The sequence below is a fragment of the Desmodus rotundus genome, chromosome 4, assembly GCF_022682495.2.
Source record: "Desmodus rotundus isolate HL8 chromosome 4, HLdesRot8A.1, whole genome shotgun sequence".
NCBI lineage: Eukaryota > Metazoa > Chordata > Mammalia > Chiroptera > Phyllostomidae > Desmodus > Desmodus rotundus.
In genome coordinates, this window is record NC_071390.1 from 81721622 (window position 1) to 81748010 (window position 26389).

Below are 26389 nucleotides of genomic sequence, written 5' to 3' on the forward strand. Positions count from 1 at the left end.
AGTTTTCTTTAGCCATACAGAAACTTTTTATTTTGATGAGGTCCCATTTGTTTATTTTCCTTTATGTCCCTTGCTTGAGGGGACATATCAGTGAAAATATTGCTGTGTGAAATATATGAGATTTTCCTGCCTGTGTTCTCCTTTATGACTTTAATGGTGTCATGACATATATTTAAATCTTTATCCACCTTGAATTTATTTTTGTGTGTAGTGTAAGTTGGTGCTTGAGTTTCAGTATTTTGCATGTAACTGTCCAGATCTCCCAACACCATTTCTTGAAGAGGCTATTTTTCCTCCATTTTATGCTGCTGCCCTCTTTGTCAAAAATTAATTGACCATAGAGGCTCGGGTTTATTTCTGGGCTCTCTGTTCTGTTCCATTGGTCTATCTGTCTATTTCTATGCCAGTACCAAGCTGTTTTGATTACTGTGGCCTTGTAATACACTTTGGCATCAGGTATGGTGATCCCTCCTACTTTGTTCTTCTTTCTCAAAATTGCAGCAGCTGTTTGGGGTCATTTATGGTTCCATATAAATTTTTGAAGTGTTTTTTCTATATCTGTGAAATATGTCATTGGTATTTTAATATGGATTTCATTGAATCTATAACTTGCTTTGGGTAGTATGGACATTCTGATGATGTTAATTCTTCCAATCCATGAATACGGTATATGTTTCCATTTGTTTGTGTCTTCCTTGATTTCTTCCTTCAGTTTTGTTAGTTTTCTGAGTACAGGTCTTTTACCTCCTTGGTTAGGTTTATTCCTAGGTACTTTATTTTTCTTGTTGCTATATCAAATGGGATTTTTTTCCTGATTTCTGCTTCTGATGTTTCATTGTTGGTATACACAAATGCCTTTGATTTCTGAATATTGACTTTGTATCCTGCTGTTTTGCCCAATTCATTTATTAGGTTGAGGAGATTTTTGGCAGAGTCTATAGGATTTTCTATGTACACTATCATGTCATCTGCAAACAATGACAGTTTTGTTTCCTCCTTTCCAATTTGGATGCCTTTTATTTCCTATTCTTGTCTGATTGCTGTGGCTAAAACTTCCAATACTATGTTGAACAGAATTGGTGAAAGTGGACAAACTTGCCTTTTTCTTGATCTTAGTGAGAAAGCATTTAGGTTTTGTCCATTGAGTATGATGTTGGCTGTAGGTCTCTCATATATGGCCCTTATTATGTTGAGGAATGCTCCCTGTCCTCCCACCTTGCTGAGTGTGTTTATCATAAATGGGTGCTGTATCTTATCAAATGCTTTCTCCACATCTGTTGATATTGATTTTTGTCTTTGCTTTTGTTTAAGTGATGGATTACATTTATTGACTTGCAAATATTGTACAATCCTTGCATCCCTGGGATGAATCCCACTTGGTCATGGTATTTCTAATGTATTGCTGGATGCGGTTTGGCAATATTTTGTTGAAGATTTTAACATCTATATTCATCAGCGATATTTGCCTGAAGTCTTCTTTCTTTGTTATATCTTTATCTTAATGGTTTTGGGATTAGGATGATGCTGACTTCATAAAAAGAGTTTGGGAGTCTTCCATCATTTTGGATTCTTTGGAATAGTCTGTTAAGGGTAAGGGTTAGCTCTTCCTTCAATGCTTTGTAAAATTCTCCTGTGAAACCATCTGGTCCAGGGCTTTTTTGCGTTGGGAGTTTTTTGATTACTGCTTCAATTTCATCTGCTGTTATTGGTCTGTTCAGGCTTTCTGCTTCTTCTTCATTGAGTTTTGGAAGATTATATTTTTCTAGAAATTCATCCACTTCACCTAGGTTTTCAAATTTCTTGGCATATAGTTCTTTGTGGTAATTTCTTACAATCCTTTTTATTTCTGTGGTATCAGTTGTAATCTCTCCTCTTTCATTTCTGATTGTGTTTATTTGGGTCCTCTCTCTTTTTTTCTTGATGAGCCTGCTTAAAGGCTTGTCAATTTTGTTTATCTTTTCAAAGAATCAGCTCCTGGATTCATTGATCCTTTGAATTGTGCTTTTAGTCTCTATGTCATTTAATTTTGCTGTGATCTTGGTTATTTCCTACCTTCTATTTGTGGCTGTAGGGTTAGGCTGTTTATTTGAAATGTTTCTATCTTTTTTAGGTAGGCCTGTATCGCTATGAACTTCCCTCTCAGGACTGTCTTTGCTGTGTCCCATAAGTTTGGGGTTGTTGTGAGTTCATTTTCTTTTGTTTCCAGAAACTTTTTGATTTCTTTCCTAATCTCATTTTTGACCCATTCATTGTTTAAGAGCATGCTATTCAATCTCCATGAGTTTGAGTGTTTTTTCCTTGAGGTTGGTTTCTAGTTTCAGTCCCTTGTGGTCAGAGAAAATGCTTGGTATGATTTCAATTTTCTTGAACTTGTTGAGGCTTGTTTTGTGTCCTATCGTGTGGTCTATCTTTGAAAATGTTCCATGTACATTTGAAAAGAATGGGTATTTTGCTTCTTTGGGATGAAAGGCTCTCTCTCTATATATATATCAGTTAAGTCCATTTAATCTAGGGCATTGTTCAATGCCACAGTATCTTTGTTGATATTTTGTTTGGAAGATCTGTCAATTTTTGACAGTGGGGTGTTAAAATATCCTGTGATTGTGTTGCTGTCAATTTCTTCTGGAAGTCCTCCAAGATTTTTTTATGTATTTGGGTGCTCCTATGTTGGGTGCATATATATTTACAATGTTTATGTCTCCTTGGTGGATTTTTCCTTTGAGTATTATGAAGTGACCATCTGGGTCTCTCTTTATGGCCCTTTTTTTTAAGTCTATTTTGTCTGATATATAAGTATTGCTACCCCAGGTTCTTTTTCCTGTCCATTTGCTTGGAAAATTTGTTTCCAGCCCTTCACTTTCAGTCTGTGTAGGTCTTTTGTCCTGAGATGGGTCTCTTGTCAGCAGCATGTGTGTGGGTCACGCTTTCTTATCCATTCAGCTATTCTATGTCTTTTGATTGGAACATTTAATCCAGTTACATTTAAGGTTATTATTGATAGGTACTTATTCATTGCCATTTTTTCATATCTGTGTTCTTCTCTCTCTCTCTTTTCCTTCATTTCCTTAAAGCAGTCCCTTTAGCATCTCTTGCAAAGCTGGTTTGGTGGAGGTGTATTCTTTTAGAATTCTTTTGTCTGGGAAGCTCCTTATTTGACCTTCCATCTTGATTGAGAGCCTTGCTGGGTAAAGAAGCCTTGGTTGCAGGCTTCTGATTCTCATTACTTGTAATATTTCTTGCCAATATTTTTTACTTGGAGCGTTTCCATTGAGAAGTCAGCTGCTAGCCTTATGAGGGCTCCCTTGTATGATACTTCCTGTTTCTCCATTGCTGCCCTTAAGATTCCCTCTTTGTCTTGAAACTTTGCCATTTTAATTATGATGTGTCTTGAAGTGGGCCTCTTCAGTTCCTCTTGCTTGGGACTCTCTATGTTTCCTGGATTTGTGTGACTTTTTCTCTCATCAAATTTTCTATCCCTTGCTCTTCTTCTCTTTCTGGTATCCGTATTATATGGATATTATTATGTTTCATGTCATGCATTTCCCTTAATCCCTCTTCATTCTTTCTGAGCTTCTTTTCCTTTTCTTGCTCTACCTTGTCCTCCAGTTCACTGATCTGATCCTCTGCTTCATCGAGTCTGCTTTTGATTTCTTCTACTGTGTTCTTCAATTCAGAAATCGCATTCTTCATTTGTCCTTGGTTCTGGTTGATAGTTTCTATTTCCTTTTTCATGTTGATATAATTTGCAGTGAGTTCATTGTGCCTTCCCCATAGTTTCTGGTAGTTCTCTGTGAGCTCATTGAGCTTCCTTATAACCATTGCTTTGAACTCAGTATCTGACAGTTGACTTGTCTCTATTTCATTTGGCATTCTTTCTGAGGCTTCCTCCTTTCCTTTCATTTGGGGATTGTTTCTTTGTCTTCCCATTGTTTGTGAGCCTCTTCTTGTTAGCCTCTGCTTCTTAAATTGATCTGTTCTGACTCCCTGGGTTTATGGTGTGAACTTCTATGGCAGAATGCCAGTGGGATTCAGTGGTGCTGTCTCCTTAATCTCCTGAGCTCGCTGGTCTTGGGCTGTCATTGGCTCTCTGTATGTCTTTGGGTTTTGATTGTTCTTGGGTGTTTCTTTGGTGGGTCCTTCCCTCCAGCTGGTTAACTGAGGGTCACTCCCTCCACCCTGTCTTGTATTCTGTTGTACAGATGTGGGCAGGTTGTTTTAAGCTGATTCTTCTTTGTGTACAAGGTTTTGAGGCTTCTCTCTCACTCTTGTTCAGTTGTTTGTTCTGGGTAATTTCTCCACCATTTAGTTGTATTTCCAGATCAGTCCTGGATTGAGTTAATGTGGCTCCCATTCCCTCCTTCACCTTCTTTCATCGTTATCTGTTGATGGTTCCTTTGTTGGTGGGATTCCTCTTCCAACAGGTATACCGGTATTCACAGCTCCCACCTTGAAAGTTCTCTGGAATAGCAAAGTGAAATTTGTCTTACTGTCTCAATTTTTGGAATGACCCCTCTTTGGGTCTAACTCTGGTCTTTTCACAGCTTCAGTTTTATTGTCTTACTGTCTGATTTTTCAATGTCCTGTACAATATTTGCCCTCCAATCTTCATATATGCTGGGATACCATTGGCTGTTCACTCTGTTCCTCAGAAGATCGGCTAGGTGTTTCACTCATGCTTAGGGGAAGTGGACTGCACTCCCACCTATCTCCCCTCCATCTTCCCTCTCTCACAAAGCATATTTATTTATTAAAAATTATTATGTTATAGACTTTAATGATTTGATTCTTGAACTAGATCTTTGCTAACATGGGAGAATAGAAGGATATTTTAAATATGTAGAATTCCTGTAAGAAGATATATGCCCTGAAAACAATTATATTTAAGTCAGGTTTTTGAAAACTATAGGTTAAAAATGAAACATGGTGCAATCTTTATACAAAATGCCATCCCAATTATAAAAACATATGTATTTTTATATAAAGTACATCACTGCATAAACAAACTGAAGAAATTATAAGAGAAGATAAACATTGATTTTGTGGTAGAATGAGTGATTTCCCTCTTTTCACTGTAATTTTAACAAGCATTTATTACTTTTATAATCAGAAATTTAGTAAGAAAAAACTTTGTAATTACCTGACAATTTCTCACTGCATAAAATTTCCTTATCTTTTAATTTCTAACGTGTAATTATGGAAGCTGCCCATCACTAGAAAAGCTATAGAAGAGACTTGCAGAGAGTATTTTGGTGTCAGACACAGGATAGTCATGTTGCCAGCATACTTTGAGGAGCAGGGTGGCATTCATTTGCTCAGTCACTCATTATTTGAAATGTGTGCACTCACATAGCCAGTCACCTCAAACTTTGTTCTAAACAATAACCAGTGATTTATTCATGATTCTGAAATGTGAGTAAGACTTGACAAGGATGTGCTCATTTCACCATGTGGTGTTGACTGATGCAGATCAATTATTTCTGAAAAAGCCAAGATGGTTTCTCTCAGGTGTTTACCCCCAGGTTATGTTTCACTGGCATCTTTGCCCTATGGCCATTTCTTACTTTAAGAATCTTTAATCAGCTAGAGATACCTGGGGCCACTTTAGTTTCTCTAAATTTTTCTTCATAGTTGAACAGTTCCTTCTTTAGCCTCATCAGGAACATTTGCTATGTTCTGAGTTACTGCAGTCAATAGTCTTACTAACTTTTCTACTACTGCTTCATTAGCATTTACCTTTCTCTAGCCTCTTATAACAATTTTCTCATTGCTCTTCCAGCTCTTACTAATAGTATCCTCACACTGCCTGGCTCTCCAGACTCTGCCTGGTTCCAAAGCCAATAGATATGTTTTCAATTTTCATTGTAATAGCACCCAATTTCTGGTACCAAAGACTATTTCAGGTATTTATTGCTACACAGAAAACCACACTCTTGGTTAAAAACAACGTTATGCATTTGGGCATTGCTCAGCAAAGTCACCTTGTCTCTGTCCTCCGTGATGTTTGTTATGCAATCTAGTGTAGCTGCAGTATCCAGGAGAGAGTCATTCGAAGTCTGGTATCTAATCCCAGGTGGCTAAAAGGAGTGAGGGCTGGTTGAGCTTCTCTTTTCCTCTGTATACTCTTGTGTGCTTCAGGGCTTCTCTCTTCAGCCCATTGTCGGTACTCTTTATGTGGTAACTCAGGACTCAAAGACAGGAGTGGAAGCTACAGAGCCTATTACGGGCTATGTCCAGAACTGGTACAGTATCAGGTTCATTGAATACTCTTGGTCAAAAGCAAAGCATAGGACCAGCTCAGATTAAACAGTATTGAAAGCCAACTTTACTTCTTGATGGAAGCAGTGACATACATGTATAGGGATGAGAGAAATTGACAGTCAGCATCTATGTTATTCATTTATTCAGCAAATAATTTTGGAGTGTTTACTATTCCTTAGATATTATTATAGGTGAAAAAGACAGACAAGATCTATTCCCATGTAGAGATTGCACTACTGATGATAGGCAGATAAATGAATAATCAATATAGGACTAATTTTAAAGAGTGATAAGGGTGACACGCTAATATGTCAGTCAGTGAACTGGTGAAGATACATGTCTTTCATGAGGATATAACATTTGGGTGTAGGTTGAAAGAATAAGAAGCAGCTTGCCTTGCCTAAGATATGGTGGCAGCACTTAGCAAGTAGAATAGCAAGTACAAAGGTCTTGAGGCAGGTACAACTTAGCTTGTTGGAAGAACATAACTGTATTATGGCTGGAATATAATAGGTAATGAGTGATTCTTCAGAAAGGAGATTAAAGAAGTTGTGTAGTCCAATAGTTTATAATAAGAAATTTAGTTTTTATTATAAGTAAAATGGAAATCCATTGAGATATTTTAACAAATAAAGCAAATAATTTAACTTACATGTTTTTAAAGGTTCACTCTAAAAAGGAAAACTAAATAATGACAGACTACCCTTTCACCTTTATCAGCCAGAACTAATTTAGGAACTGAGTATAAAAATCAAGTCTTCTCATTTAGGAAATTATAAGGGTTTGAGGAGCGCTGGCTAGGAGTCAGGTATGAAAAACAAAATATATACACATTTCTTATTTGTCAACATATCACACTCTGGCGATCCAAATGTCCTTGTTCAGCTAAATAAATTGTGTAGTTAGAATCTCTCAGTCATAGGGAGGCAGCTATGCGATTTACTGGATTCTGTTGATTAAATTAAAATGGTTCCCAGATCCATGAATAGTGAAATAAAAAGAAGAGAGTAACATATTTGTGGCAAAATGCAATTGTAAACTACACTGTTATGGAAATAAATAATCTCTAATTTCCCAAGGAGAGTGAGATTATTTTCTGAAATATATCCAAGTAGAGTGTTTCACAGTTTTAGTTAAGTGGCTGAGTTTGATTGGCTGAGCTGCCTGAGTAGCTCAGGTTTCCGTTTTCAGGTCATGATGACAAACGGCCTGGGAACTTTTGCTAGTTCCAAGTTAATTTCACCAATATTCAAGACTAGCATGAATTTTCTAAAAATAGAAGTTATAAATGCAAACTGTGCATAATGTTTTGAATAGATATTAGGATGTAAAGCAAAATATAGAAGTGTTTCATTGTGAAATATGTTAAAGAGCAAGAATAAATAAATATTTACCTTTTTATTATAATAATGCTTATATTTCACTGAGGAGTCAACAGGCATTAGCTTTTATCTTTATATTTATTAAAATCTGAAAAACAATCCTCACAGGAATTCTGCAGTGATAATCTCTAATTTTAATAGTGAGGCCTAATATTATTACAGCTCTAATATTGAGGCCTAAAGTTTGATTTTAAAGTGAAGTTTTTAAATAACATATTAAAACTATAACAGTATAACACATTATTAAAATTTAATTAAATGTTATTAAAATCATTTAAATTATAGTATTTTGTATATAATTTAGGATATAGAAAAATATATGATGGAAAGAAAGGTGAATATTTCTAAATTAAACAACCCAGAGGGCTCTTGCTACATACAGCATAAATTAATATAGAGATTTGGACATATAGATCTATCAAATATAAATATATGTACACATATATATTGAAATCACACAGTATTTACATCTTGCCTTTTCTTGCTAATACATATATATCATGAACAACTTCTCACATTACTAAGTAGTTTTCAAAAACACAATCTCAGAGACTAATTCTATCATATCAGTACTTCGTTTTGTTTGATTTCCCCCCTGTTGTGTTCAGTGTCTTATATACATCAGACCTATGCTGATAAGCATCTATTCATAAATCAGCCTGGGGGTTTGGAAGCTGTAGATACATATGGAAGATAATATTTCATATTTGAATAAGAAACATTTTGTCCTGTTGAAGGAGACAATGATGGTTGAGAGAAGAAATTTGGAATACACTTTATCTGAATTCAGTGGCATTGCGGGTGCATGTCCCAGCCTTATTAAACTACACACTTTCTGCTCTTCTGTGATTATATAAAATGCTATTTTTCCAGTTCTCAGGTTCAAGTTTAAGATTTTTATGTATGTGTGACTTACTGTTTTTTACAGTTAGATGACATATTCCCACAGTTTCCCTGACCAAAATAAATTTTGTGAGAAAGGATGTTCTCATTGATCTGAAAAAAATGTGTATTTTATCACTTTATGTCAACTATAAAAAACAACAGGTATAGTTCATAACCATTCTTTCCTTCATTTTTTTCTGTTTAGGAATAAAAATAAATTAAAACTCAACATTTTATATTAAACTTCCCCATTGAGGGTTCACAATGAAGAATAGAATGTAAAAACTCAATTTAGAAACCAAGTGTTATATCATTTCCAAAGCTGTCCACTTGGCTGTTAAAGAAGATTCGTTCTAGAAGAGCTGGGAAGGTAGAGTCAAGAATGGCTCTGTGGGTGTCACTCTCATAGCATTAATTGCCCAGCAACAAAATAACTATGTACTTACAACACAGCCTTCACGAGCAAGCACAGAAGGCCGAATGAAGCCAGGATTTTATACATTCTGTCCAAAAGTCCCATAGAACAGCTGCTGTCCTAGGTACTCCAGCTGCCCTCCCACACACTCAGTTCATTCTGCCCTTGTCCCTCCTTCTCAGCTTTTCTCCTTTTGTTTATATTCTATGTTTTGGCAACTGAATTAGGACCACTAAACCAAGCTGTAAGTCTACAGAGATAAAATGAAAAAAAACCCAAACCTGAGTATCTAGGAGTCAGAAAAATCAGGCACATTTTAGTTTTAATCTGCAGGCAGCATTATAACACTGAGCCTTACTGGCCTGAGTTACTAAAAGTGAATTTGAAAGTGAGGAGCACTACAGACTTCATAGAGATTCTCAAACGCTAGTTTACATAAGAATGACCTACACAGATATCTCAAGACTCAAATGCCTAGACCTCCTCAGCTATCATTCTGATTTAAAAGGTGGAAGGGTGCCTAGGAATCTGCATTTCAAATAAATCCTCAGGTGATTTTTCTATGCATGGTCCTCAAACCATAAGTTGGGGGATATGAGGCAGACTACAGGGTACAGGATGTGGGGTAAAGGGAAACTGCTCATTTGAAGTGATGAGGCTCAGTTTTCTGACATATGAAATGAGAAAAAGAAACCATCAACCTCATGGCATATTGGAAGCAACATGTTAGTTCTGACTTGGCTGGACAGGTCTTGTGCTACTGTGAACAGATACATTATTTTCTGGGGTGTACAGTTGGTGTGCAAAATATACAGTTTGCTAGCTGCTGAAATGGGCCTGAAATTTTAGAACAGTCTGAAAAGTGCTTCTCTGCACTTTCATGCTCTGAGCCACGTGAGAGCTCAAACACTGGGAGTTTGGTAGCAAACTCTGCGGTTACAGAGCCTTTGTAACTCAGCAGGAATGAAAGCTGGAAGGGTAGGGTTTGGTGGAGCAGGGTGAAGAAAGCAAGTGCTAGCGTGAGGGCAATGTGGATAAAATTGAAAAAACAAAGAACCGATTTCCAGGAGTTTGCCTAAGGCAAGCCCTGTTGGGGAATAAAAGATAATTTTTCTTCTGCCCTGCTAAATTGTTCTGGCTAGGCTAATAATCAAATTAACATGAGGCAGATTAACAGGATAAAATGACCAAATTTATTACATATGTACATACAGGGGTTCTATAAGACTCAGAGACCCAAGAAGGCATCGGGCAGGTGAGGCTTATAGGCCGTATGAACCAAGGAGAGGAAGGCGGGGGTCTGGGAATTCAAAGGGAAAGTAGGCAATTTACAGGTAGATGAGCAAGAACAAACGGGTGGCAGATTAATTCTTGTATGGTCCCCCAAAACACTGGGACCCAGAGGGGAATCTAACAGATGTGTTTGGATCCTCCCTGTCTGCCACACATAATTCATATGTGCCAAAGTGAATATGCTAAGGTTCCCTTCCTGAAGCAGGTTTTTCTATTTGAACTTCTCAGACAGGTAAGGGGAAGGTTAAATTTTTTCCCTTGGGTTTGTTAGGCTTTGTTTTCACCTGGAAAGAATCTGCATGCCAGGCTGGCACACTCTGGTCAGACTCGTCACGGACCTGACGCACTGAATGTATCTAGTACGTGGCAAACTGGCTCCCTACGTTCAGCACCCTAACTGACTCTCTGAAGTCGAAAGGCATCAGCCTCTAAACTTCTGAACGGCTGTTCAGCTGTGGTAACTCTTAACATTCCTATTGTTTGATGCAGTTCTTTGATATTATGATGGCATGACAGTATTTGGTGACCGTTATGTTAGAGTACTTCGAACATCCATCATTCACATAGGACCATTATGACTCTAGTCATAGTCAGATAACACCTGTACCAGGTTTACTGATATTTTTCCTTAAATATATGCACTGTTTGTAATCAATTTTGTTGAAAGGAAATTTATATCATTATTATCGGTTGTAAACCAGCATCACTGCCATAGATACAAGGTCAATATAGCATAAACGCAATGACTACAAAACATGTTATTAAATGCTTGCTGAATACATCTGCTTTTCTCAGACTCACAACTTAAGGCCCTCTGTTTACTGGATGAAAATAAAGATTGAAAAATTCTAGTACCACCTTAACACTTCTCTCATTCCCAACTAGTACTTCCTATTTGATATAATCAGGCAAACTGAAGGGCGTTGGGAAAAAACCTAATGTTTCTTTCTACTCTGTGATTTGATGCTACTTACTGTCCTGTTTGTGTGGCACCTCCCCGGGGAAGAGTCCCCACTTTGGGAAACGCAGTCGGGTCACTCTTCACAGGCTCTGACAGGCCTACTTCCCCAAGTACATGGCTTCTTATCTAATTTGATCAATGGTATAATTCTCAAAGGTTTTGTTAAACCCTCTAGTAAACTTACCAACATCTGAAAGCTTAATGAGCTTAAAGAAAAAGTACCTCATATGTGGAAAATACATAAATGAGTATTTACTAAATATTTTAGGTAGAACAGGTTGTTATGTAGAAATCTGCCAGGTTTTATTGTGCTTCACTCGCTTGATGATGTATCTAAAAGCCTGTTCCTCTGAAGCTGAGGACATGAATTTCACTTTATCTTTGAATAAATTTGAGCTCAATTTATCTTTGAATAAATTTGAGTTCACTACCACTAAAACCTAATTGACTTATGAATCAAAATAGCCAATTAATGAAGAAGTTTCCCAGTGTTTGGCAAATCTATAAGTTGGTGTTTGTGTGCTTATTCACAAGGAAGCGGTATCTGAATAAAGGTTCAGGCACTGCTGACGGCAGGTATGGGACTCAGTCCCAGGCTCACCACTCCCTGCGCATGTTGGGAACCTGCGACTCATTACTTAGCACCTCAAACTCCAAGTTTCTTCATATGTAAGTGGAAATAATAAAGGCTAACTTCACAGGGTTGTTGTGTTTGTTCACTTAAAAATAAAACAAAATGAAACAAAACACCAGGGGTAAATGGTATAATGTGGATAAGACATTGTCAGCGTAAGTATCGTGTGTTCATCGTAATGATAATCCTAACATTTTCTATGATAAAGAGAAGTAATACTCTTGAACCTATGTAATTCAGAAACTAATGCCTAACCATAAATTCTATGGTGCTTTTAATCTAGAACACCTTCATTTTTGTTTTGAAATCTCCATGGCAATTCCTAGTGAAAAAAATAAGATACCTGTAAGGTTCATGTTCTGAAAGTGTGTTTTGTATGTCATTGAAGTCAGATTGTAAATATTCTTGCATCAGCTTGGTGAAAGTAAAACAATATATTTTCTGAAATAAATTTATTGCCATATTTTACATATCATGTTGTTCACCAATTTCAATGGTAAAATTAATTATTTTAAATAAATTCACCAAGCTATTACCACATAAGAATTTTAGAAGATTTTATCACCCAAGTAAGATCCCTTATGTCACTGTTATTTCTAGCGGCCCTTCCTCTGCAGGCAACGCCTAATCTTTCTATCTCTATAGATTTTCCCTTTTATGGACATTCCATTTAAGTAAAATTATTTAATATATGGCCTCTTGCATCTAGGTTCTTTCACTTAGCATAATGCTTTTGAGGTGTATCCATGCTGTAGCATATATCAGTATTTTGTTCTTTTCTGTTGTTGATACAATTTTATTTTGTGGATATACTACATTTTATTCATTCATCACTTGCTAGGCACGAAAGTTGCTTTTGTTTTTTGGCTTTTATGGATAATGCTGACATGGACATGAATGTATAAGTTTCTGTGTGGTGATGTGTTTTAATTTCTGTTGGGTAAAAAACTAGAAGTGGAATTCCTGGGTCATATCTATGTTTAACATTGAGGATCGACCAAACTGTTTCCCAAAGTGGCTGCACTATATTTCTCCCAACAATGTATGTGTTCCATTTTTTATTCTAGCCATTTTAGTGAGTGTGAAATGGTATCACATTTTAACCTGCATTTCCCTAATATATACAACTAATGTTATATATCTTTTTTATGTGTTTATGGGTCATTCATATATGCTCTCTAAAAGGCATATAGTTTGAAAATGTTTAATTCTTCTGATTATCTTGATAACTTTTATAAGGAAATGATTGAAACTTGCTAAGAAGCCATAGTAATGTTCTGGGAGTACCGCCTGAGAGTTGAGACAGCCATCTGTGACATCCTGGGAGAATGTGCACATGCCCATGAGGACATCCCTGTGGCTACTTACACCGCTGTGTTCATAGGAAAAGTCTGCTCATATAACCAGAACATGCACTCCAAAACAGTACAGAATTTTATGAATCTTGATCACTGTTTTTATCCCTAACACCTAGAACAATATCTGACATAAAGTAGGCACTCAATAGATCTTTGTTGAGTGAATGGATACAAGAAACATATATTTTCAATATATTTGGTGAAAGAAAGAATGCCCATATTTCTGATTTCAATAACTAGATGATATATGGGTTTATTTTTATAGATTAGAATTTAGGAACTTAAAAATTTTCATGTTTCAAAACAACTTCTAAAATTATGTTAGAATATCCTTTTTGTCTGTTAAAGCAAAACACCTACCTGTGTCAAGGTACAGTCATAATCTTATAAATGGACTTATAATTTCATAAAAGCCACAACTCTAAACTAAGACCACCACTGCCTTTATTTGCTTGGTACTCCAGAAATGCTCTCCTAAATGCAATGCATTATATTTCTAAAATGAACTAGATTTTGATTTATAGTAAAACTAATGATAAAACAAAAGCAAAACTCTTACTTCTTAATACAATTTTGTTTACCTCTTTTTCTTTCCACTTACAATGGCCTCTCCTCAGAATGGTTCCAGTAGAAAACAGCACTAACATATTATATATCTGCACATGTGACAGCAAAGTATTCTTTCCAACAAAGGGCATGATGGCATTTTATCATGTTATCCACAATAAATGTATAATTTAATTCTTCACAGCTTGTTATCCCCTCCCCCAGTGTAGTTGACCCTTGAACGACATGGGGGTTGGGGCACCAACCCTGGTGCAGTCTAAAATCTGCTTACCTTTTGACTCCCTGAAAACTTAAATACAGTGTGCCCTTTGCATCTGCCAATTTAAACAACCATGCATCAAAACCAGTATTTTCCATCCACAGTTGTGAATCTGCAGTTGGGAAACCAAGGCTGGAATGTGAAAATACTGTTTTCATATGTGGTTGGTTGAATCCGTGAATACAAAGGGCTGGCTGTATTTACTGAAAACAATCCACAGACCAGTGGACCAATGCATGTCAAATCTGGTGTTGTTCAAGGGTCAGCTGTATATATATATACACACATATATACACACATATGTGTATGTGTGTATATGTATATACACACATACACACATTAATAAAATGGAATGGTATCATTTAACCCATATGTTGGGAATGCTTTTGTGTTGTAATAAAAAGCTGTTGGAGTGTTCAGGGAAGGAACAAGTTTTGCATGAACTCTAATGATTTTAGCATTGATTTGTAGACTCACATGGATATACCATAAAATCCTTTTAAGTTCCCTCTCATATTAGGAGTTAAAGACTCAGCAATGTAAAACTGGACCTCTATTTCATCTCCTTTATAAGACACAAAGGTTTTGTTTTCTGCCTTATTGACTTTTTTGGAAGAAAATAAGCTTTCTGTAAAAGAATGTTATTTACTTTATTGTTAGTCCTAGAATCAGACAATCAAAGTCCTAGCAACAGTCACAGAAGGAAATGATTGACATGCAATAGGGTAATTGTTAGGGACACATTCATAAAAACAGAATTTTTATTAAGGAAACTATGGTTGCTAATTACTCTTTGTTAGCTAGGAAAATTATTTGTGATAATTTGTCCTATTTTATTTTTTATTTTAAAATAGAACTATTAAAGAATGTATATATATATATATATATATATATATATATATATATGGTTTTTAAATACTGTTAAACACTTTTTTAAATGTTTTTAGCATAGTATACCTTCTCAAGCCCTAGCCGGGTAGCTCCTTTGGTTAGACCGTGGACCCCATTTGTGAAGGTTGTGGGCTCAGTCTCTGGTCAGGGCACATACAAGAATCAACCAATGAATACATAAATAATTGGAACAAGAAATTGATGTTTCTCTTTCTCTCTCTCTTTCTCTCCCTCTCTCTCTCTTTCTCCCCCTCCCTCCTTCCCTCTCCTTTCCTCTCTCAAATCAATTAAAAAAAATTAAAAACATATATGTTTATACTTTCTCAGTATCAGAGCATCAATAATGCTTCTCTAGAGATTCCTAGGTTGCATAACCTGAAATCTACAGAAAATAATAAATTGCTGAATGTATTTTGATGGTTATATTTCCTTTGTTTCTTCTGAAACTCCATCTGCAAAGTTTAGTGAAGGCAAAAACATGTAAACAGACCACACAAAATTGCAAAGTAACTAATTATAGCTGTAACTTCTCTGTTTTAGCTAAGCCAAGTTTCTTAACTGCTTGCCAAGATTTCAAACACCATATGAAACTGAAATTACAATGCATAGCACTTCAAGTCCTCAGTACAATTAAAGCAAGAAAGGGTTATGTGATAAAGTCTCAGGTACATGTGTTTACTAATGTAAAGACACGAAAATTAGTAGCCATATAAACTCTCTTTGAAAGAACCCTAGCTGTCTGTAGACCAGGAGTCAAATTTTAGGAAAGACAGCATATTACACTTAAGTAAGAAATAAAAGCACATCATTTATATCATCTGAGATAATTGCATAATTATAGCATATTTAGTATATGATTGCATCCAGTTGTCTTTATTTTTTGGCCATTTCTGGGCAAAAATGTAAGGTGGGCAAAAGTATCTCAGTCTACTTTTTTCAAACTATAGTCATGTAATTAATTGAATAGTAAGTGCTATTTGTTAAGTATAATTTATAATTTTATATAAATGAGTTTTCTCATATCTTTTACTGTGAATAGTTTATTTATACCCATCTGAAAATAGGTCATGTGAATTGACAGTAACATCCTAATCATTGTGATCATTATTGTATTTCTTGGTATATATATTACACTTTGTGAATTTAAGAAATTGTATCTCATAGGAGAGCCAGAGAAGGTATCCAAGTGTGGTATTACTCCAGCATTATTCCCAAACCTCATTCAGAATGCCTGTGTTTATTAAAAATCCTAAGCAAACTAACATTGTTCATTGGCAACTGTAGATCCTCTGTGGAACCTCAAAAGCTTGAGCCTTCTCCTGAAGCAGATATAAATAAATGCAGTGAAGACCTGCTGGCACTGAGGAGAGAATGAATCCAACATGTAGAAACAGTCACGGAGAGACTGGATTGATTTTCTTCATACCATGGAACTTATTGGATATGTTTTTTAAAAATTCTACAAAGAACCATATATGTATACACACACACACGTATATGTGTGTGTATATATACATATGTATATATGTGTATACATATATATACAAAGAACCATACACATACATATACTATATATAGTATATATGTATAGTTCATATATGTGTAGTATGCATGTGTGTACATAAATATATGCATGTGTATATGTGTGTACATATATGTGTGCACATACATGTACATGTATATACGTGTGTGTGTGTAAAGGGAAACCAAAATGGCATCTTTTAGTTCTTCTGCAGTTTTTTGTTTCACCTCTTCCACATCAGCAAAATGTTTCCTGTTGAGGACTGTTTTTCATCTGGAGAAACAAAGAAAAGTTGCTTGGGGTGGGATCAGGTGAATGGGGTGGGTGGGGCACAGGGATCATGCTGGTTTTGGTCAGAAATTGCTGAACACTCAGCATGGTGTGGTTAGGTCTGCTTATAAATCACGCATCATGAAATGGACAAATGTGTTGAAAGAGTCTTTAAAAGAAATTCACTGAAGCCAAATGCAGCCTCTCACAACACCACCACTGATACACCGATACAGATGGGCTCCTAGAACACTCACCTAGTGGGGGAAGCTTGTACTACAGGGGGCCTGCCCTCCAGAAGATAATTCCAGTTTTTTGTGGGGCCCCCATATATATATCTGGGTTTCTGGGGGTCTCCCATATATACATATCATACACACACACACGTGTGTGTGTGTACATAATATATATACGTATATAGTTTGTGGATATACATACATATATAATAGAATCTCTGTGGTTGGCAGACAGGCTATCTGTAATCTCTTTATCATTGGTGAATTTCAAACAATTCCTTATGTTAATGCTTATTCTAAGTAATTATATACATTATTGATATGAATAGAATCTTAGTTTAATAGGAAAATCTATGCAGCTTCATTGGCTTCAGAGATAATTTGTATGGGAGGAATTTATGGAGTTTTTTAATAACTTGGCTCTTAAGAATGGAAAACATTAATGTCATTTATAGTATAAGAGAATATTATGTGCATTTGAATGTTACTTTGAGTTAAATTTGAATATGGAATTGGACCTTGGGTCCAAAATCACTGGACTTGGAGGACATATTTACTAATTTTAACAGCCACATTGGTTAATTTTAAAACTGACAACACTTAAGGTTTCAGTTTTTGTTGTTGTTGTTGCATGTGTATTGAATATGTGCAAGGCAGCCTGTTAAAAGAGTTATACTGATGTAACATTGTTTTAAGGAAACTTTCCTGAATATTCTACATCAAGCTCTGTAAGTGTCTCAATCCCACCAGCTTTTTCTCTCTGATGAAATCACCTTGATAATATAATGAAAAAGTCAGATCTTATTTTTACTTTTTGGTCTTAATTTTTAATTTACTTAGATAAATTAGAGTATGGCTATTTGTAAACTGAATCAATGCTCTCCAACATACTCACCCAAACTGACTAAATGGTAACAACTGTAATGACTAATCTATGAAATAAGTATATGCCTTCCTGTACAATGTATATTTACCGATATATGTTAAATATTTGCCCTTTGTATTAAAATGTAGTCTTAACAGCTATAACATAAAGCATTTTCCTTGTTATTTACATTTATTTTTTACAGATGATAATCACCTATACGGGCATGTTCAGAGGACTGGGGGTGGGAAGACAGGCTTGCAGCAGAGAGACCAGCCAATATGCTGCTATATTAATAGAAGTGAGTGATACACACTTGAACTTGAGCAGTGTCAATGAGAGTGCTGACGAGGGAGTGTATTCCAGAGGTATTACATCAGAAAATATAGGGTCCAGTCATTGGTATTTTAAAAAACTTTCCCGGTGATTTCAGTATGAGAATCACTGGTACATTTAGGGTCTCAGAACAGCAAAATTTAGGTTGACTTCTAGGTTTCCTGCTTGTTTGTATGAATGCTGATATTGTTCATAGTTGATAATGGCAAAGGAAGAAAATTGTAAGTTTTTATTGTTGTCCAGCTTTGTTTAGAGTTCAAAGTGTGTGAAACATCTAAGAATTCAATGGAAAGATCTGATGTAGAGAGGTATACTTTGTAGTCATTATAGAAAAGTGATAGTTGAACTTGTGGGTTTGTCCAGATGTGTGCAGAGAGTCCAGTGTGCACCTGGAGCCGGCAGAGGAAGAAAAGCTCAGGAGCTGACCAATAAGGGCTGAGGGCCAGAGAAGAACTCAAAGAGTGGAAGGGAAAGACAAGTGTGGCTTTAAAAAAAAAACATGAAATGAGAGATTCACCCATGGGAAATAATTGTCAGCAGTAGCAAACAGACAAATATCCATGAATTTTTTTTTCAGTTTGGTACTGTAGCTATTTTCTTTGAGAGGTTTATTGTTTGTAATCACAAATCTCATATGCTCAAGGTAATCTCTTCCTACAGATACACAAAAGGATACTTTGTTACTTTAAGTAATTTATGCACATACAGGTGTGTGTATGTGTGTGTGTGTGAACGCACATGCTCACGTGCATGGTATGTTGAGTCATATATGAAACCAAATATTCTTATGTAATTAATAGCACAGTAGAGGAGAAGTCTGTACACACATCCATCTACAATCCTAAATTATTCTAGAAATAGGAAAGAAAAGGTCACCGCGACAGTTGGGTTTAAGCAGGAGCAGCATTCCTCTCACCTCTACTTCATTTGGGAACATCAGAGAGATAAGTATATAAGTACTTGGCTCCAATGAATGGTAGAGGGGCCATATTCAAATTTGTTACTATTACGCATTGGAACTGCTTCCTTTCGTTGGAAGTTTTCCTAATATGTGTTTTATGTTAGTGCGTCTCAACCTTGGCAGCACATAACAATCACTTGAGGAGCTTTTTAAAAATCTCAATGTCAAGACTTCAGCCCAAACCATCATATATAAGAGTAAATAGGACTTAATCAAGAGTATTTTGAAGAACTTTTGCATACAACCAGGATTTAGAATCAGTTTCTTCCATATTGATTAGTCTCCCTGATAATATTTCTATAAATCCACCTTATCTGAAAGCATGTTTCTGTCTTCCTGCTAATGTTTCATTACCTAATACTCTAATAGTATATTAATGGTTTTAAAGGCAAAAATCACCAAATGCAGATTTGGGGGCTATATGAGTCTGCTGGGGCAGCCATGAGAAAATATCACGGACTGGGTGACTTATACAGCAGAAATGTGTTTTCTCAGTTCTGGAGAATGGACTGAGGTCAGGGTGCCAGCATGACTGGGTTCTGGTGAGGGTTTCCTTCCTGGCTTGGAGATGTCGCCCTTCTCACTGGTGCACTCACAGAACCTATCATTGTTGCATACGTATGGGGTAGGAGGGTGGGGAGCAAGCTCTCTAGTGTCTCTTCTTTTTATTTTTTAATATATTTTATTGATTATGCTATTACAGTTCTCCCATTTTCCCCCCTTTATTCCCCTCTGCCCTGCAACCCCTCCCACCCACCTTTGCCCCCACTTAGTTCATGTGCATGGGTCCTACATATAAGTTCCTTGGCTTCTACAATTCCTATACTATTCTTAACCTCCCCCTGTCTATTTTGTACCTACTGTTTATGCTTCTTATTCCCTGTACCCTTTTGCCCCTCCCCATCCCTGCTGATAACCCTCCATGTGATCTCCATTTCTGTGGTTCTCTTCCTGTTCTAGTTGTTTGCTTAGTGTGTTTTTGGGTTTTTTTTAGGTTCAGTTGTTGATAGTTGTGAGTTTGTTGTCATTTTACTGTTCATAGTTTTTGATCTTCTTCTTTTCCTTAGATAAGTCCCTTTAACATTTCATATAATAAAGACTCAGTGACATGAACTCCTTTAACTTGACCTTATCTGAGAAGTATTTGATCTGCTCTTCCATTCTAAATGATAGTTTTGATGGATAAAGTAATCTTGAATGTAGGTCCTTGCCTTTCAGGACAAGGAATATTTCTTTCCAGCTCCCTCTTGCCTGCAAGGTTCCTTTTGAGAATCATCTGATAGTCTCATGGCAACCCCTTTGTAGGTAATTATCTCCTTTTCCTTGCTGCTTTTAAGATTCTCTCCTTATCTTTAATCTTGGGTAATGTAATTATGATGTGCCTTGGGGTGTACTTCCTTGGGTCCAACTTCTTTGGGACTCTGAGCTTCCTGGACTTCCTAGAAGTCTACTTCCTTTGCCAGATTGGGGAAGTTCTCCTTCATTATGTTTTCAAATAAGTGTTCCATTTCTTGCTCTTCCTCTTCTCCTTCTGGAACCCCAGTGATTCAGATGTTGGAATGTTTAAAGTTGTCCTGGAGGTTCCTAAGCCTCTCCTCATTTTTTTGAATTCTTGTTTCTTCATTCTGTTCTGATCAAATGCTTATTTCTTCCTTCTGGTCCATGCCGCCGATTTGAGTCCAGGTTTCCTTCCCGTCACTGTTGGTTCCCTGTGCATTTTCCTGTAATTCACTTTTCATAGCCTTTACTTTTTCCTCTATTTTGGGACCATACTCAACCATTCCTGTGAGCATCCTAATTACCAGTGTTTTGAACTGTGCATTGATAGGTTGGCTATCTCTTCATCACTTAGTTAATTTTTTTTCTGGAGCTTTGATCTCTTGTCTTATTTTTTTTCTTTTTCTCTCAACATGTCTGCTACATAGTAAGGAATGGAGCCTTAGATATTCACCAGGGCAGGGCAAAAGTCGCTGTATTGTGGTGCTGTATGTAGGGGAGGGGTCTGAGAGGGAACAGTGCTACTTGCTCAGCTCTCTGCAGGCTTTCAGTCACTTCCTCTGCTACCCACAAGCAAATTGGGCCCTTCTGGTGTTGATTCCTGGGTGGGTGGTTTTGTGTACATTCTGGGGCCCTGTGGGGGTCTCTTCAACAAACTCTCCTGTGAGACTAGGAGTTTCTCCCACTGCCCCAACCCCCATAGGTCTTTTCAGCCTGAGGTTTTGAGGCTTTATTTCCCCACACTCAAACCCTGGGTTGCATGGTCTGTCTCACTCCCTAGTTGTTCCCCAGTTTATTCTCATGCAAATGTGAGACCACCAAGTCCATCAGCTGCCACCTTGCCATGAGTCCTCTCTGCGCTGGATGCCTGTCTCTGCCCCTCCTATTGGTCTTTATGAATGTTCCTTCTTTAACTCCTTGGTTGTCAGACTTCCATACAGTTCAATTTTCTGGTAGTTCTGGTTGTTTTTTGTTTTTTAATTCGTTGTTGTCCTTCTTTTGGTTGTGCAAGGGGGCCCAGTGTATCTACCTATGCCTCCATCTTGGCCGGAAGTCCCTAGTGTCTCTTCTTATAAGGCCACTAATCCCATTAAACTGGGGTCCCACCCTCATGACCTAATCTAAATCTAATTACCTTCCCAAGGCCCCATCTCCAAACACCATCATATCAGAGGCTAAGGCTTCTACACATGAATTTGGTGAAGAACAATTCAGTCCATTACAGGAATCATTATGCAGTTCTCTACCATTATTATTCTTAAACCAGAAAACTTGTTTGGACAATCACTGATTCAATGTAGTCCAGGACTGTGCCTGGAGGTGAAACTGTGTTTTGGTGTTGTATACTATTTGGTGGTGACACTTTGGCAGCAGTACAATAAGCTGTGACAGTTTAACTCTACTCAAGTTTCACTGCCAAAAAGTGTACCAGTTTTGACAGATACAAGAGAAAATAAGTTTGAACAGAACAAGGCTTTTCTTTTAGACATTTAGTTTAGTTTGGAACTATTTCCTACCTTTGGATTTGCTTTTTTATGGCTTGGTGAACTTGGTGGGTAGAGCAGTGTGTTATTTTAAGACACTTTGAGGGCAGTCTTCATCTTGTTAGTGCTGCCAAATGTTCTCAGCCTCACATATGTTCTCCCTGGAGTTCTAGGAGTATGGCATTACCTTTCATGAGTTCCAAGTGAGCTCTAGGTTATCTCACTGTGTGTGTTGCAAATAAGTTCACAGTACCTTTAACTTTCTCAGTGGATTTCTCGAAAATTCATTCTATTCAGTTAAATCAATGGATTATATTGTGTTCTGGGCTTGGTATCTTGAGTGAAAATTTCCATTATAATTTTGAGGCTTAAAAGTTTCAAGACCTCTACTGTGTAGTATTATCCTTGTAATTACTATGACAATGGAACTTATCTGTGCATGCCAGTCTGTTTATCAGAGAAGGTGGGGTGGGTTTAGAGGATAAGCAGGGAGGGATTGTCACTGGATTCCTTTATCCCAGTTCAGATCAGTAAGATGCCTGTACTGTACATAGATTATAAATAATGCTTGTCATGTTTGTGAAGTATAAAAATATTCTTAAAATCACTCACCTGGCAAGGACTTAGCAGCTAGAATATATAGAAAATGTTATGAAGTTGAAGAAATGAGAAATGGTATGGAAACATGTTGGTAATGGGTTAGAGATATCAACCCAAAAGGGAAGAGAAAGATCTATGCTATTCATCTGTTTCACCCAGCATGTGGCCTGAGGTAATGTATACCGTAAAAGTTTGTAAACTATTTGGTGAGGTAATGATTTCTAGAACAATCCCAGAATGACCAAAGGAAAACCTCTGAGAATATAAAATTAGGCCAATAGTAGAAAGTGTCATGGAAACCTCCCTTCCAGTTTAATTAAAGCACAGCAGAATTCAGAAGTCGAAGTACAATGTAAGGTATAAACAAAACACATATGTTGATCAGCTGAGGGACATAAGCTGCACAGCATCTCTGGTCTGACAACTCCTTCACTCAGGGTCCCTGGGCCTGTCTTTGCCTCTTTGCTGTCACTGAGTAGAATGTATAAGATTATTTATCTTAACTTCTCAAAACATTGTACCACCAGGTGAGTGAAAGAGACCTGAGGTTTGTATAATGATTTTACTAAAAGAGTGTTACTTAAAAGAACCCATATATCAGTAATTAGCCAAAAAGAACTTCATATATGTGCAATTTCCTGTTCAAGTACCCAAAATAGGGTTAATAACTGAACCTACTCAGTGAACCTCTGTGAAGGCCTGATGCACACACAGATGTGCATAGGTGTGTGCTACTGCCGTCGGTATTGCTATTACTAACCAGGTTCGGGATTTTAACTGTACGTGTCCACCAGCATAATGCAGTCACTTCCCTTCACCTTGAGGAAAACTGAGATATAGTTCTTTGAGGCAAAGACAGCACGGTCCTCTAGGCACATTAGGCTATTAACATGCAATTGCAGTTAAAATAATAGAAATGATCTCATAGGGCCTGTCTTAACTAATTAATTATATTACTTTCATAATTAAAAATAGTGTTTTCTCTTGCAATTCTAAACTGATAGACAATCTGGCAGTCACCTTAATTGGTATGTACCTAATTGCATATATATATTAAGCAAATATTAATTAGGCAAAGTAATGGGTTTTCAGTAAGAGGTGTCAGGCTGGAGAGTTAGATGCAGAAGGTTACTGTTTTGCACAGTGGATATACCAAGTGATTTTTTAGAGAAGCCCAGACTTCTTCTTGCAGTAGGCAGCCTACTGGCAACTGGGCAGATGCACTGTGAGGCTCTTGAGGTAAATGAGAACTGGCAAGTATGCTAGAGTCCAGAAGGGATTGTCTTCTTCCATTCAGTGGGAGAGGACAAAGCCAAAACTGAGAATGCTAGGAAAACTTAGAAGTCTCCTTTTCTACAAAATAACCTAAGCTTAATAAAACCCCCCTCCCAAAATTTAATAACTTTTGATAATTGAAAAAATACATATTTGGCCATTTTTCTTCATTGTTTCTATATAACAGCGTGTGGGTATATATATGTGTACTATAACACTAAAAAGCTAATGTAACATATCACTCTAGGGAAGGGATAATATAATCATCCCAGTCCACATCTCTTACCTTGATTTATAGCTCAAATAGTTCTATTCTTGTAAAGTTGCTGCAGCTTTGCTGCTAAGAATATTGCTGGTGAATGAAGAATGATTCTGCAGCCTTTTTCCCTTCACAATTTTCACCTCATCTCGATTAGTGTAACTGTGCAATTTCGCCATCTAGTGTTCATACGTCCTCAATACTATATCTTAACTTCATTAGAAGCAAAATAATACAGGAAGTAACAAACAAGTTACCTTAAAAACAGGGGAGAGTCAATGTAATGAAGAGCTCAAAATTCAAATACTAAAATATTTATTTATTTATTATCTCATTTATTGTTTTTATTTCATAAATATTTTTCTGTACTCTATGTGGTTATATAAATTATATATAATATACTCAATATATTGAAGTTATATTTATTTTGCATTTATTTTTATATTCCTCTATGTACCTACCTATAACTGAACAAAATCATCAATGACTTTAAATGCAACACAACTCAACACAGTCATGGATTAGAATGGGTTGGATTCTAGTGGAATCAAAGATGGAAATAGTTTATTTGAATACTTGATTGAACTGCATATTCTTCCCAGGTTTTGGTTTTGTTACTACTGATGACTGCACCTTCATGGGTCAGGTGCTTTACAAATTAGCATATAAAACACAGAAGGGCTTTGATATGCATGAGGTAGAGTGGTTTGCCAGAAAAAAAAAATAGTATTTTTTTTATCTTACCATCCAGACTATTTTATGTCTATCTTTTAAAAAAAAATTTTTGGAAAGTATTTTTACAAATTAATGAGCTTGGTCACAGTTTTTAAGATGTCCTGGAGGCATGATTTTTATTTTCTTTTCTAGCCTTTGAGATGACTTTTATATTGCCTATCAGTTTAGAATTTTAAGAGAAAAATACTTATTTAATTATGAAAAGAATAAAATTAATTGGTTAAGACAGGTCCTATCAGATCATCTCTATTATTTTAACATTTGTAAAATGATTGACAGCATGCCTACTCTAACTGACCCCCATGTGAAACTGGAAGACCTCAGTCTTACCCTGTCAAATTCTGAGATAGGTGAAGTCTCAGGGTCTGTGAGGATTCACCTGTCCCTCACACCTCACACGGTCCCACTCTGAGATCTGGTCTCCCTAGTCTTTTGTCAGCTCCTGAAAGACAGGACACTCCCTCCCACTTTGGACTCTGTTCACTGACTTCACATTAATCAGGAAGACCTCCTGTTCTTTGGCTCTCACTCAGTTAATTCTTGGCCCAAACATCATTTCCTCAGAGAAGCAACCTCTAGATTAGTCCTCTCTCGATATCAGATAGCATCCAGTACTTTTCCTTATTACCAGTTATCACACTTTGTGATAACATACTCATATTATTATCTGTTTAATATCTGGGCACCCCCAACGTTAGGTTTTAACTTAAAAGCAGGCTAGAGGAATACTTCCTTTAACTCCTTGGGGTCCTAGCCACTGTGTTTGCTATAACATTCAATACAGAGTAGGTGTGTGGGAAATACCCAATAAACCTATGAGTCCCAAACTGAGAACTGAAATGCCCGTTGTCCCAGCCCATGTAGTTTGCTGAAGTCGACTCTGTTTTCCTGTCACTCAGGGCAAGCGAATGTTCACTGAGGCAGGAAATTCTGCTGCCTGTATTCCAGCCTGTCCAGGTATAGCTCTCCCTCTGGGAATTGTCTCTTCCTACAGCATGGCCTGGGAGTGGGCATGTGTTCTCGTTACTCACAGAATCCCTGACCTTGTTCACTACCACTCCTTCTGCTTCAGGGGAATCAATTGGCCTTTTTGTTCCCTGCTCACCCATCTCTCCTTCCCATGTTCCTGTCCTTCCCTCCCCCGCAAATAAAAATCAAAGCCAAACCAACAACAAAAAAGACAACCCATGTCCTTCTATCTTTCCTGTCAGCCACCTTCATGGATTAACAGGGAATAGGGAAATACAGGAAACAAAATATAAAATAATATTTCAGTGAATTACCCTGCCAACTTGGTATTCAGCAGAGAATAAAAATAAATTTTGCATGTTATACAAAGGTCATGTTTTCATTGTTTCTTTTTGTAGCATTTTTCTCACTTTCTAAGACTCTAAGGGTTCCCAACTCTCTTATAAGATTAGACAAGCAACCATGCTGAGAATCAAC

General features: G+C 36.8%; 1 protein-coding gene across 10 annotated transcripts in view; it reads left to right on the forward strand.

The window, feature by feature from the left end:
• The window catches only part of ARHGAP24 (Rho GTPase activating protein 24), a 494910-nt gene that overhangs the window by 442891 nt on the left and 25630 nt on the right, over positions 1-26389 (forward strand). The window lies entirely within an intron of this gene.